The following is a 13,109-nucleotide window of genomic DNA, read 5'->3' as shown; positions in this document are numbered from 1 at the left end:
GTTTACTTTCTTGCATGCATCTTTCGCCCTTTTTGACTACCTGGCTGGATGCGCTTTGCTCTTTTAAACTGCTGCTACTACTCCTATATAAACTTGCAATTTACATGTGCGCATCTAAGTTAAGCCATCCACTCAAGGGCTGATCAGTGTGCGCATGCATTGATTCTTGTGCATGCTGCTAATATGTTCCTTACCTCTGAAGAACGAGTAATTGACAAACAACTACCACATTTCACGTAACCGTCCCACAGAACTACCACATTTTGAAAAGTGACCAAAAACTCCAGTTTAACGCTGATTTCGTGACAAAAAACTACCATATCGAGTTGATGACTGATTGAAGCGTTTTAAACGAGTTTCTGACAGATGTGGCCCACCTGTCAGGACGGCAGCCGCGCTAACGGCTAACGGCGCTCGCCTGCCGCCCGTTAGCCGCGCGTGTCGGTCGGCCCGGTCGGACCAGGACTAACCTGGCCGACCGGCTCCCTCGTCTTCCTCGCCACCCCACTCTCCCCCGAGCTCACTCGCTCACCCACTCTGTTCCTTTGCTCTCTGCTCTCCATTGCTTCTTTTCTTCTTCTCGCACTCAGGCGACGCCGCGCCGCGACCATGCCGTCGTGGCCCAACAGCAACGAGACCTCTGACGATGACGAGTACATGAGCGAGTTCAGTGGCCTGCAGATGGAGTATTTCGTAAGTCGGCTCATTCTCTCCTCTCATCTGCTAGGGTTAGGGTTAGGGTTTGAAGAAGGATTGGGATTTCTCCATTTAAGTTTAGATATGGGAGGTGTAGTTGATATATATGTGTTTCCTGCTGCAGCAAACTCCGGATACTGTGATAGATCCAAGCTTTTGTGGGCTTGTCACTGAATCTGACCGCAGGTGCATCCTGCACAGGCAGAGGGCAGGCAAATTTGTGGCATTTGAAGGCACTGACACAGGCAGAAGATTCATAGGATGTGCAACTGAGGTAATGAACCAAGTTGTCATGGCTGTGATTGATTCATTTTGTTCTTTTCTGAATAATGCTGCTGCATTTCTCATTTGTTATTGTGAATTTGTTTGTTAATGAAGAATAAAGCCCACTGTAAATTAAATTTTCAGGATGGTGTGAACTGTGGTGTTTTAGAGTGGGTGGATGCCCCTTGGCCTATAATTTTGCAAAGGTGCTTAACCAAGCTCTGGGATATGTATCATGAGGAGAACCTTGGTAGAGTCCAAGACAAAGAGGCTCATGAGATAGAGGTTGAGAAACTGAAGAAGGAGCTGGATTCTCTTGGCAATCAGTACAGTCAGCTTGTGGATGATGTATCCAAGCTGTTTGATTACCAGGATGGGCAGAGATCCCATGACATGGGTCTTACAAGCCAGGCAATCAATGAACTTAAGGAGAAGAAGCATCAGCTTGCGGAGCAGGCAAAGATTGAGGTTCAAATGGAGAAGCTTAAGCTCAAGAAAGAACAGAGGTGCATCCTGCAGAGTCAAGCTGATATCATTCAAAACACCAGGAAAGCCATGAAGGAGATACAAGTGGAGAGAGACCTACTTAAAGAAGAGAAGAACAAGCTGGAGCATATCATTGCTGATCTCTTGAAGGCTGGTCATGGGTGCAAAGAGAATCTAGACAAGATAAAAGAAGTTGTCATGGAGGAGTGAAGTGGTACCTATGGTTGGTAAGTGAATATGAGGCCTATATATATAACTGGCCTACTACTAGAATTTGATGCAGATATGCATCTTAATATGAACTACTCCCCTATTAACTGCCTATGGTTTCAGATCATTTTGGTTGTGTTGTTGGGTGCTGTCATGCCCCTGATCTGTAATGCTCTAAGATAATCCTATTTGTAATGCCCCCTGAACCATGTTATTCAGATGTTGTTATATCTCTACCTGCAATTTGTTGCTGCTAGCTAGTTGTTGCTAATGAATCTGGTAACACCAAACAAACTAAAATTGAAACTGAAACTTGCATTACATAGGAGGTAGCATAGATAACACAAATTGTCTGAGGATGCAACATAGATAGCAGTACATAGATAGATAGATAGCAGTAAATAGTTTGAGGATAACTGAAACCAGCCAACACTGAATAAGACTAACGAAACTGAATGTGACAGTTTCACATTCAGTTTCAGTTAGGCGCCTGCCCTGGATCCCTGCCCTGCTAAGCGGCCTGAGCGTCGTACCTCCTGCTTCACTTTGGTAGGATGATTTGGCAGTATCTGCACCTCCTGTTCTTCGTCATCTTTGTCTTCATCGATGAAGATGATGGGAGGAGGGCGGCGGCGAGCCTGCAGTGCTGGTGGTGCGATGATCTGGAGGTCGTCGTCATCATCTTGGTGCTTGTTTGCATTTGCTTCAGCCGTAGATTGTGCTGGAGCGACGTAGTGGTAGTCTGCCCACCGCTGCCTCTGCCCAGCATCAGCGGATCCCGCCTCTTTCATTGCCCATAGCAGTATATCTATTGGCATGATCCCCTTACCTCGGTTTCCATACTGCTGGTCCATGCGTTGCTTCTCCTCACTCGTCGCCTTCTTCCTCACTTCCTCTGCTCCATCCACCAGCCCTTGAACGCTGGTGTACCTCGTGGCGACCTTCATGTAGTCGACGAAGAGGTCTTCGTCGCCGCGCGCAGAACCATAAAGCATGGCAACCCATCCCTTGCTAGTTGGGAATGGGTTGATCCATGGGTCCGAAGAAGAGGAAGAAGCAGCCATGGTTGGAGCAGGAAGTGGTGAGTGTAGTGGTGTTGAGAGAGGTGAAGTTGTGGTGAGTGAGAGTGATGTGAGTAGAGCTGAAGAAAGAGGGGGGAGTTAAAGAGAGGTGGAGTGAGGCAGTGGAGAAGTAAAACTTATGCAGTAGTAGTTGACAGGGTGGTAGTTGGGCAGTAGTTATTGTGTGGTGAAACTTGTGCTCGTTAATTGATGTTGGTTGAAAGTTGTGCAAACTTGTGTGCTTGTAGTTGGGCAGAGGCAGTGGTGTTCAAAGTGTTCTAGAGAAAATCAGAGAAATCCACATACATGCACAAATTCAGAAAATTCAGAAAATCAGCGCATACGCATACATTCAGAACACAAATTCAGAAAATCCACACATACAAGTGCGCATACATTTAGAGCACAAATTCAGAAAACTAAAGACGCAAATTCAGAGCACAAATTCAGCGCACAAATCCAGACCATACATTCATACATTCATACTGAACCTGGACCTGTTTCAGATGCAGAATCAAGGATTCTGCTCCACCTAGTCCTTGTGACTTGGTACCGATGGAAGGTTGCCCTATCTCTAGCCCACCAAATGATCAAATCATTGGTGATGATTGTTCCATCTAGGAACACCTCCTTGAACTGCATCACGTCGAGGGAGTTGCGGGCTGCCATAATCGTGGCAGCCAGCCTCTGGCGTTGCTCGCGTGCCTGGGCCCTACCACCCCTCCTTTCTACTCTTGTGGCCCTTCTTGCTGCTCTAGAACTCTCCTCCAGGTCGTCGACAACCTCTCCTAAGCTTCGATCCATCTTTGTGGCTAGGCTAGGGTTGCAGTGATGCTGGCGGCTAGGGTTTTAGTGGTCAGGGGAAGGACAGGTTAGGGTCTTTTTATAGACACCTACGCAGGCTTGTGGACTGCGGTCCAATATGAGAGTCCAAACTGAGGCCCATTTCCACCGTTAAGTGAACAAAAGGTCAAAAACGCTTTGAAACAAAAGCACAAACTGCACAACAGTTTTAGAAGCTGCATAACAGGTTCAGATAGCACAACAGGTTCAGAAAAGTGCACGACAGGTTCAGGAAAGTGCACGACAGGTTCAGGAAAGTGCACGACAGTTTTAGAAAAGTGCACAACAAATTCAGATAGTGCGCATAAAACTAACCACAGTGCTATCAGGTTTCAGTAGTTACCACTACAGTAGAAGTAGTCTGCCAATTTTGAGCTTGGGGTCCTCTTCCTCTTGCTCCCAACTTGAATATCAGAAGTGGTTGCAGCTCTTGGTGCAGTGAATCCACGAGTCCTCCCTCCACCTGCAGTCCTACCTCTTTTAGCTCTTGGTGTAGGGCCTGGTGCAGAAGTAGAAGGACCTGGTTGAGATGCAGCTTGTGCTCCTCTTCTACCTCTTGCAACAGGGACTGAGGTGGTTGTTGCAGTAGGTATATCAGAGTAAACTGCCATGTTTTCCTGCATGTCAAACATAACATTTGTTTCTAAAAGTCTACTCATTCAAAAGTGTTTGATGTTTTTTCCAAGCTTGCTTATTACCTGGTGTTTGTTTTTCCTCATCTGAAGACTAGGCTTCAGAGTCTTGTTGCATGTTGTATACCTATGTCCTTCCAAACCACAGTTTCCACATGTGATAGTGCCCATCCTACTTGTGTCTCTTGGAGCTGGAACTTCAAACTCTCCCTTCCTCCTTGTTGTCTGCTTTTTGCCTGCCTTTTCTTTAAACACAGGAGGATGAATGTCTTGAGTGTTTGTATCAGGCCAGCAATCTGGACCAGGGACAGGGTAAATAATTGCTTTGTATGTCTCCATGTACAATGGCTTCTTGAAGAATTCAGACACATAGTCCTCAGGATGCAGCTTCTGCTTTGTCATTGCAGATATGCCATGACTGCAAGGTACACCTGTCATGCTCCATCTCTTGCAGTCACATGTGCAGGTTGCCATGTCCACACAATATTGCTTTTCTTTGCTTGTTACTTGCCAAATTGTTTCACCGGCTCTGTCAGCCTGGCAGTACTTGGCATATTTTTTATTCTCCTCAAGAATCTCTGAGTAATTTGGTGTGATTGTCCACCTGCAAGTCTGTAACTTCTCCCTAGTCTGTTGCCTCTTGATCATCTGCTTTGTCCTGATCCCTTCAAACATTGTCCTTATTGGTTTGGATCTAACATCAAGTATCATCTTGTTGAAGACTTCACTAAGGTTGTTCACAACTAGATCTGTTTTGCAAGTATGGTCCATAGCATACCTAGCCCAAGCAGAGACCTCTATATTTTTAAGCCATTTCAAAGCATCCTCACATTGTGCTTTCAGCTCTGCCATCCCTAATTCATGCCCATGTCTAGTATAAGAGTATCTAGCCTTGTCAACACACTTCTTTAGTTCTTTGCTTCTGTAACCAGCTGATTGGAAGTTGGCATATATGTGCCTAAGACAGAATCTTTGAGGTGATCAGGGAACACTTCATTTATTGCCTTAAGTAAACCCTGTACATTCACAAAATAGATCTACATATGAACACACTCACATAATTCAGTGAATTACCATATCAACTAAGTTCAATGATTTAGTTTCTAACCTTTTGCCTGTCAGATATTATTGTGTATGTTCCAAATTTGTTGCCACTACCAATGCAGCATCTCAACTGAGTTAAAAACCAAGTCCAACTGTCTCCATCTTCCTTGTCAACCACACCAAAAGCTATAGGGTAGATGTTGTTGTTGCCATCCCTTCCTGTGGCAGCAAGAATTTGTTGTCCAGTGGTTAACTTGATGAAACATCCATCAAGCCCTGGATGGAGTCACACATTAGCTACCAAAGGAAATTGACACACAAATATGTACAACACAACCAGGACAGGAAATATTTACCTATAAATGGTCTACAACCATTAAGAAACCCTTCCTTTGAAGCTGCCAAACAGTAGAACATGTACTTGAATCTAGGAGTGGGTGCAGGGTTTTCTGGGTCAACAAATGTTGTGACAATACACCTGCTCCCAGGGTTTGTATCAAGAACAGCTTGAAGATAATCCCTCAGCCTCAAATACTGCTGCTTGTGGTCACCCTGCACCACACCAACAGCATTCCTCCTTGCCCTATAGGCAACACTTCTTGAAACATCAACTGAGAATTTAGTCTTAGTCTTCTTTATTAATGCATCCACAGGAGATCTAATGTCTTCTCTCAATGCTGGTTGTACTGATTTGGACAACCACTTTGTAGTAACCTTTGTACTCTCTGCATATGCTCCACAAGTATGCAGCATATCACACTTCTTGATGCAGAAAGTTTTTTCATGAGCTATCTTAGATGCACTGATGTGAAAATCACATCCATGGGCTCTCTCTGAGCACCAAACAATAATCCTATCAGGTGCATTTCTGTGATACTGGAAATTCCTCAGAGTCCTGATGTGAAAATCCCTAAGTGCATCTCTGAACTCATAAACAGTGGTGAAGCACAATCCCTTACAAAACTGTTCATGTGGATCTGGAAGCTTCTCATTGAACCATACCCTATCCTTTGTCTTCTTCAACACTCTCTTCCTGCCACTTGCTAGTTTGAAAGCTCCTTCAGGCTCTTCTTCTTCATCACTAATGCCAACATCACCAGGAAAACAAAATTCATTTGCTTCAGGAAACCAGTCTGGTTTTACCTCTTTCTCAACCTCTTGGTGGGATCTACTGGTTGGACCAGGGTTTCTGACTGGCTTAAGTTTCTGGACCACTGATGTATCTACTTCTGCAGCTTCTTCTTCTGAGGGAGAACCTGGATGTAATTGCACATTGTTGTCATCTGGACCTGACTGCGCATCATCAGAAAGAAATTCAGACACATCAGTGTCACCTTCAAAATGGTTAAAGTCAGCTTCCATCTGCAGACTACTTTGCTTAAGCTCATCCTTTCTGTCACTCACTGCATCCACCAACTTTGTGCAACTTTGTTGAGTGTTAATGCAATGTTGAGCAAAATAACTATCTCTATTTTCATCTTCATTACATGGCTCATCTGCCCTCACAACTCGTATGTTCACACTCGTTTCCTTCTCAAAGTGAATTAACATTTGCTGCACATCATGTTCAGAATCAAGATGCTCCATACCTTCTATTCCTTTCTCCTCATCGATAACATAGTACATATAATCATCAGCTCCATAGCCCTCACTCCGAATAAGAGAAACCATAGTCTGTCTGACTGGTAAATTCTTCTACACACAGATTCTCTGGCTAAGAAATGGAACCAAATTTCCCACTTTGGGTCATCAATACTGCAACACAAATTGGAAAATTTATAATTAAATGGTCTGCACAATATTTAGTATCTGACAGTACAAGTTTTCTATTTTCTGACATTTTGGATTCAGTCACAACAAAACAAATTGTTAATATTCCAAACAGATTTCTATCTATGCTCAAACATGGTTCTAATGGAAATCTAACTATGCAACTAGCCTATATATCATGATTTCAGAAAAACATTTATAGATCTATTGCCATACCTCGCGCCGCCAGCAGGACAAGGAAGCTTGCGCCGGCCTCGAGCTGCGCTTCTTCTCTTCGACGCTGCTGCCACACGCCGCCTCACAATCGTCTGGGACGGCTGAGATTGAGGCTGGGATTGGTTTTCCACCGCAAAGGAACTGCTGCCAAGCCAGTTATCAACCTCAACGAAGACAGCATCTCCGTCGCCCAGCACGTCGGGGGGCGCTCCTCCAAGCGATTCGGCGCCGGAGTTTCGATCCGCCGCCGCCATGAATGAAGAGGGGGTGAGCGAGTGAGCTCGGGGGAGAGTGGGGTGGCGAGGAAGACGAGGGAGCCGGTCGGCCAGGTTAGTCCTGGTCCGACCGGGCCGACCGACACGCGCGGCTAACGGGCGGCAGGCGAGCGCCGTTAGCCGTTAGCGCGGCTGCCGTCCTGACCGGTGGGCCACATCTGTCAGAAACTCGTTTAAAACGCTTCAATCAGTCATCAACTCGATATGGTAGTTTTTTGTCATGAAATCAGCGTTAAACTGGAGTTTTTGGTCACTTTTCAAAATGTGGTAGTTCTGTGGGACGGTTACGTGAAATATGGTGGTTTTTTGTCAATTACTCCTGAAGAACCATAAAGTACTGCAATTTTTTTTAGAAAAAAAAGATGTACCACCGGCCTTTGCATCTGGATGATGGATGCAGCTATTTTATTAATTATTCATAAAGACCATACAAGGTGATACATCATAAGTCTGAAGCCATCATCTTGGCAACGCCTGTTGCTACTCCTATCCCCTTGATGAAGGTGTGCCGAATGTCCGGGCCTAATACCAAACAAACAACGCACCAAAACCTAACATCTAAAGCCGGATGTCCCATCCAAGCCACTACCTGGACTGGGTCACACACCTGTCCGACACACTCCCAGTGAGCACCGCAGGCTGCAAGGGCCGTCACCTCCATCTTCCATCTATCCATCCTCAGAGCAGAACTGATGCACCAAACTCGCCAGGCCTCTCTACCATCGACACCACCACGATGCCAGACAGCGTCGTCCTCCTGCGCGAGTCCGCCAACCCACATCGGATGCTAGGAGTCCACTGCGCCACGGTGCCGAGATCCGTCGGCGTCGATGCGTATGATGAAACACCGCTCCACCTCCTAATCCAGATCGCCGCTAACGCCCACCCAATGGTGTCCATAGTCACACAGCTCCCAAGGCGGCGCCTTCAAGAAGGGAACGACGCCGAAGGCGCCGTCGCCACCCACCACAGTTAGGGCTTTCACCCAGGAGACAAATGACGCGGTGGAAGTAGAAGTAGATCTGACGAGCGCCTCCATGGAGAAGAAAGCGGCGCCCTCGGGCGTCGCCACCGCCGCCGAAAGGTTGATTAGGGATTTCTCCTGATCTGAATCCTCACCTCCAGCTCCATCCGCATCGAGGATCGGCAAGTCTTGCGACCCAGATCCCTATGGAGAAGCACACCTAGAAGGGGACGGAGGCTACAAGGCGTCCCGATCCAGATCAGGCATCTCCGGGTGAGCCCAACCACCGGTGTCCCGAACGACCGGAAGGATCAGACGGAACAGCCAGGTCCGATCCATGGGCTTACCCCGAATCGCCGCACCGGCTGACCACGCAGAGGCAATCTCCTCCGAACGGCCGGTCGGATCAGGAGGATCCGATCCAGGCGCCTGCCCGAGCGCGACAAGATCCCCGCCTCCACCTTCCTTGGCTGCGTCCAAGGCCTGCCTCACGCCAGCCTCTGGCAGCGACGAGGAATGGAGGAGACGCGGGGAAGCCTAGCAGCGGCGGCGCGAGATCGCCTCCGTGTCGCCCTAGCGGGGCGGCGCACGGGAGTGGGGAAGGGGAAACGTACTTTTCACGATGTGCCATAGAGTACTGCATGATACGTAAGATAGTATTATCTGTGAGAGCCTAGATCTTGTTGCAACATTTACAATAGTATTAGGGCGCCGCTACGCATCTTCTGGCGGATGTATTAGAAACATCCGCCGGATGGAGTATCGTTGGATGAGCGCCTTGACAGCCGTCTGATCTAACCGTCGCACGCGCGTGACCACCTCCCTACTTCCTGCAACAGCCGCTCAGTTTCGGAAACAGAATCCCCTCACCGTTGTCCTGCCACAGCTCTGCCCAGCGTAGCGGCAGTCGCCACCACCGCCAAATCGCTACCGCCGGCGCGCCGGGGAACTAGTCCTTGTCGTGCTCGCCAGAGTTGCTGCTCCTCCTCCGTCTCAGCCCTGCGAGCAGCCGCTAGCTCCAATCGAGCACGACAGTGGCCACCTCCCATGCCCGACGCTTCTTTGGCGTTTTCTGCAACTGGAGCTATGTTTCTGAAACATGCCTCATGTTGCAATGTCTGACCACTCACTCTCTAACTTCGGGCGCTTGTGCGGCGCTGCAACTCGGGCTATGTTTCTGAAACAAGACCCTTGTTGCAGAAAAAAAACCTTCACAATAGAAACATTTCTTTTCTTTCTGAAACAAAAGATATATTGCAGAAATCTTTTGAAACAAGACCCCAGTTGCAGAAAAAAAAACTTCACCGCCAAATCATTTTTTCTTTCTTTCTGAAACTAGTCCTGTGTATTAGAAATCAACTGAAACAATACCCTTATTGCAAGAAAACAACTCTTCGCGCGGGACTGCCTTGTGGCCAGCGTGGCTGCTTGATCAGGATTGATCTAACGGCTACCCAAGCGGCGGCTCGCGCGCGCATCAGGCGGTTGAAGGTAAGATTTTCCCATAGTATTATCTGTGAGCGGATCATATCACAAAAAAGTTCTATAGAAGATCCCAACCCTAACAATCAGATAGAGTCTGCCCCCTGCTTGGCTTTCGAGGATTTTGTGCTCTTTTTGTTGCCTTGATGTGTTTGTTGGAGAGTCTATTTGGTGTCCGTCCTTTTGTCGTTGGATTGGGGCCTTGAAACTTTTGTGTCTGCTTTGGACCTGATTTTTTCCTAATTAATTGGATGAAGACAGAACTATTGTTGGTTGCTTGGTACCTTGACCAAAGTTTAACCCCACTGTACATGTGTACGGCTTTGTGGGCTCACAAAAGAATTGGCTTTTTTTTCCTAAGCGGAGGCAAAAGATTTGCCTCATCCACTAATTAAGCAGAAGAGAATTGCTCGATTAATTAACGGAAACCAGGCGAAAACCGTCACAAACCGCTTAAGTGCACACTTCGATATCCCACACACACCTTTAGAAAGAGTGCCTCGTCGAGCTAGCACACAGGCGTCATCGTCATCAATTCTCCCCCAACAGACGACATCGCCATCTCTAATCCTCGAGCAAGCGACTCCGACTTTGCCGTGGACGAACATCGACCCAACTCTCACTGCAGAGACTGTATAGAAGCACATGAAGATCCATGCTAGAACTCAGCCACCCGCGTCGAGGGCAGCACAGCTCCGACTCTAAAGAGAAGATCCGAAGGAGAACCATACAAGATTGGCGCCGTGGAAGACTAGCGAACGGACTACCTACTGCCTGTCATCGTTGCCACAGGGCCACAGCTCTGACTTCGCGACAACAAACAAATCGAGGTAATCCCACGAGCACGTTAGAGAAGAGTCGACAACCACTGCAATGCCACCGACTTCACTTGCTCCATCATCGTTGCCACATAAGTGCTAGAGCTTGAATTGAAGCATGAAGGGAAGTGCTGATCAATGGGAGCGATCTTGTAAAGTTTCCTAAGACTAAGCGCCTCTTCGATCCAGCCCGCACAAAAAAACGCCTCTTTGATCCATAGGAAAAATAGAGGACGATCATAGGAATAGCACATTTTCCTATGGCAGCACTATTCATTTGTTTGATTCGAAGAAATGGATCATAGAAAATATAGATGGTATTTTTCTGACCCCAAGCCATACGCGCGCGTGTGGTTTGTGTCCGAGAAAGGGTTTTCCCCCGTTTTGTATTACAAAGCAACCACCACGATACAGCCAACGATAGGTGCTGGGGCGAAAGCAGCACAGTCACGCTCAAAAAAACGGAAAAAAAAACAAAAAATAAATAAATGTCAAGAACGGCGGATCAACAAAAAACGAAGAAGTCTCGCGACCGTTGCGCGCACCGGAGAACTCCCTGTTGCCCCGTTTGCCGTCTTCGTGTTGCAGTCTGCTTGCTATCCAGTAGAAGAACCTCAATCGATGCCGCATGCATCGCTAGCCCGCGGTAGGTCAGATTTGACTCCACCGGACCGCAACAACTTCGGTCGCGAGGGGCTGCTTTTACCAACGTGTGCCCGTTGCCAACCGGTGGGTGTACTAGTTTCAGATGGAGGACTGTCTGTCCGCTCCAGCGAAAACTGTTCTTCACTCCCAGCACACGATTCCAGATTCCTGGAATAAAAAAGGAGACCGACTCTTATCTTATCTGTCGCCAAAAGAAAAGGAAAAAGAAAGACTTACCTTATCCACTTCCATTAAACTAGAGTTGTTCATCGCACTGTTGGATAGATTTCAGATCACATTCAAGTTTGTATTGCAAAATATCACTTTCGTGCGTGTATGCATCTTAATTTACCTCCTGGCCTACCCACCTACCTGGCTGGATGGATGGCTTCGCTCTTTCCACTGCTAAAATTGCATCAAGCGTATCTTAAGTGCTCATCCTTTTGTGTGCAGTAAACAAGCGTATCTTAAGTACAGAGTGCACAGCTTTGTTTGTGTTGCAATCCGTATCATGGTATCTTGGGATCCTATCTGAAGAGAATTAGTACGACTGATGATAAGCTAGATCTTGCAATGTTTACAATAGTATTTTCAAGGCGCAATCCCGCAAGCGTTTTTCTTTAGAGCATCCCACTACAATTATGTCAGCTTCGGGGTGAAAACCTAGGCCTGACCCATTGGTCATACCTGGCAATGACGATGTTTTAACATCATTATCTTGTTGAAGGCATTGCTCGGATATGTTCGGATGGTTCTTCAGGATGAAAATCTAGACTCTGGCCTTTGTGGTTGGATCCGGTGACGATGGCGCTCGAGCGTCGCTACCTTCTTGAAGGCATTGCTGTTGAAGAACCTCGTTGTCCTTGTGGCGTCATGAGATGGTTGGTGCGGATATGGTCATTGTTGTAGTATGTTGATCGCAGATTTGATCACTTTGAAATTTTTTCTTTTTACTCGCTTAGGCATAGCATTGGTCTTGTATAATTTTGCTATTTGCCGGCGTTTTCTTTTTGCGTTTGTTGGTGTTGACTGTGTGCATCCTAACTATGCAGAGGCCGAATGTGTGCTCGTTATGTTTGTATCCACTTGATGCTCCATTTTAAGCCAATAAAAGCCATCCTTTATCGAAAAAACCAATTCTGTGAGCGGATCATAAGTCCTACCCAAGATCCTAATCCTAACAATCTGACAGTCTAGCCCTTTTCTTGGCTTGGAGCCTCCATACCCCAAACATTCGGGTGCTTAAACTTTGCAGAATTCAGAAGAACAATAGATTCTTCGGAATGTCATCTATTCATAAATGGAGACCAAAAGCACTGGGGCATGACCAACAAAACGTCTCCTTCTCTTAGCAAAACCACTTGAGATGATTGATGTCTTCAGAGAGGGCGCAACAAGGAGCATGCCTTTTCATAAGAGTTTTTTTTCCAGGGCATGCCTTTTCTTAGTCTAACGATGATATTTTGGCTTCCCCTAGTTGCATATCTTCAGGTTAAATTTTAGTCACCACAAGATTCTTTAGGCGTGCAAAGATAAATTGTTCAAGACAATAATATTAAAGCGATACCCAACGTATAGCATGTTTTATCGTCGTCTTTAGATGATGTAACATGTAAGTGGAGGCTAAGAAAAAAAGGTGCCGTCTCAACCATCACATACTGCCCTTTTAAGCGAATAGTTTGTTATGATCCATTGTCACATCG

This window comes from Triticum dicoccoides, chromosome 2A (genome assembly GCF_002162155.2).
Source record: "Triticum dicoccoides isolate Atlit2015 ecotype Zavitan chromosome 2A, WEW_v2.0, whole genome shotgun sequence".
Classification (NCBI taxonomy): Eukaryota; Viridiplantae; Streptophyta; class Magnoliopsida; order Poales; family Poaceae; genus Triticum; species Triticum dicoccoides.
Note: the sequence above shows the minus strand (reverse complement) of the source record.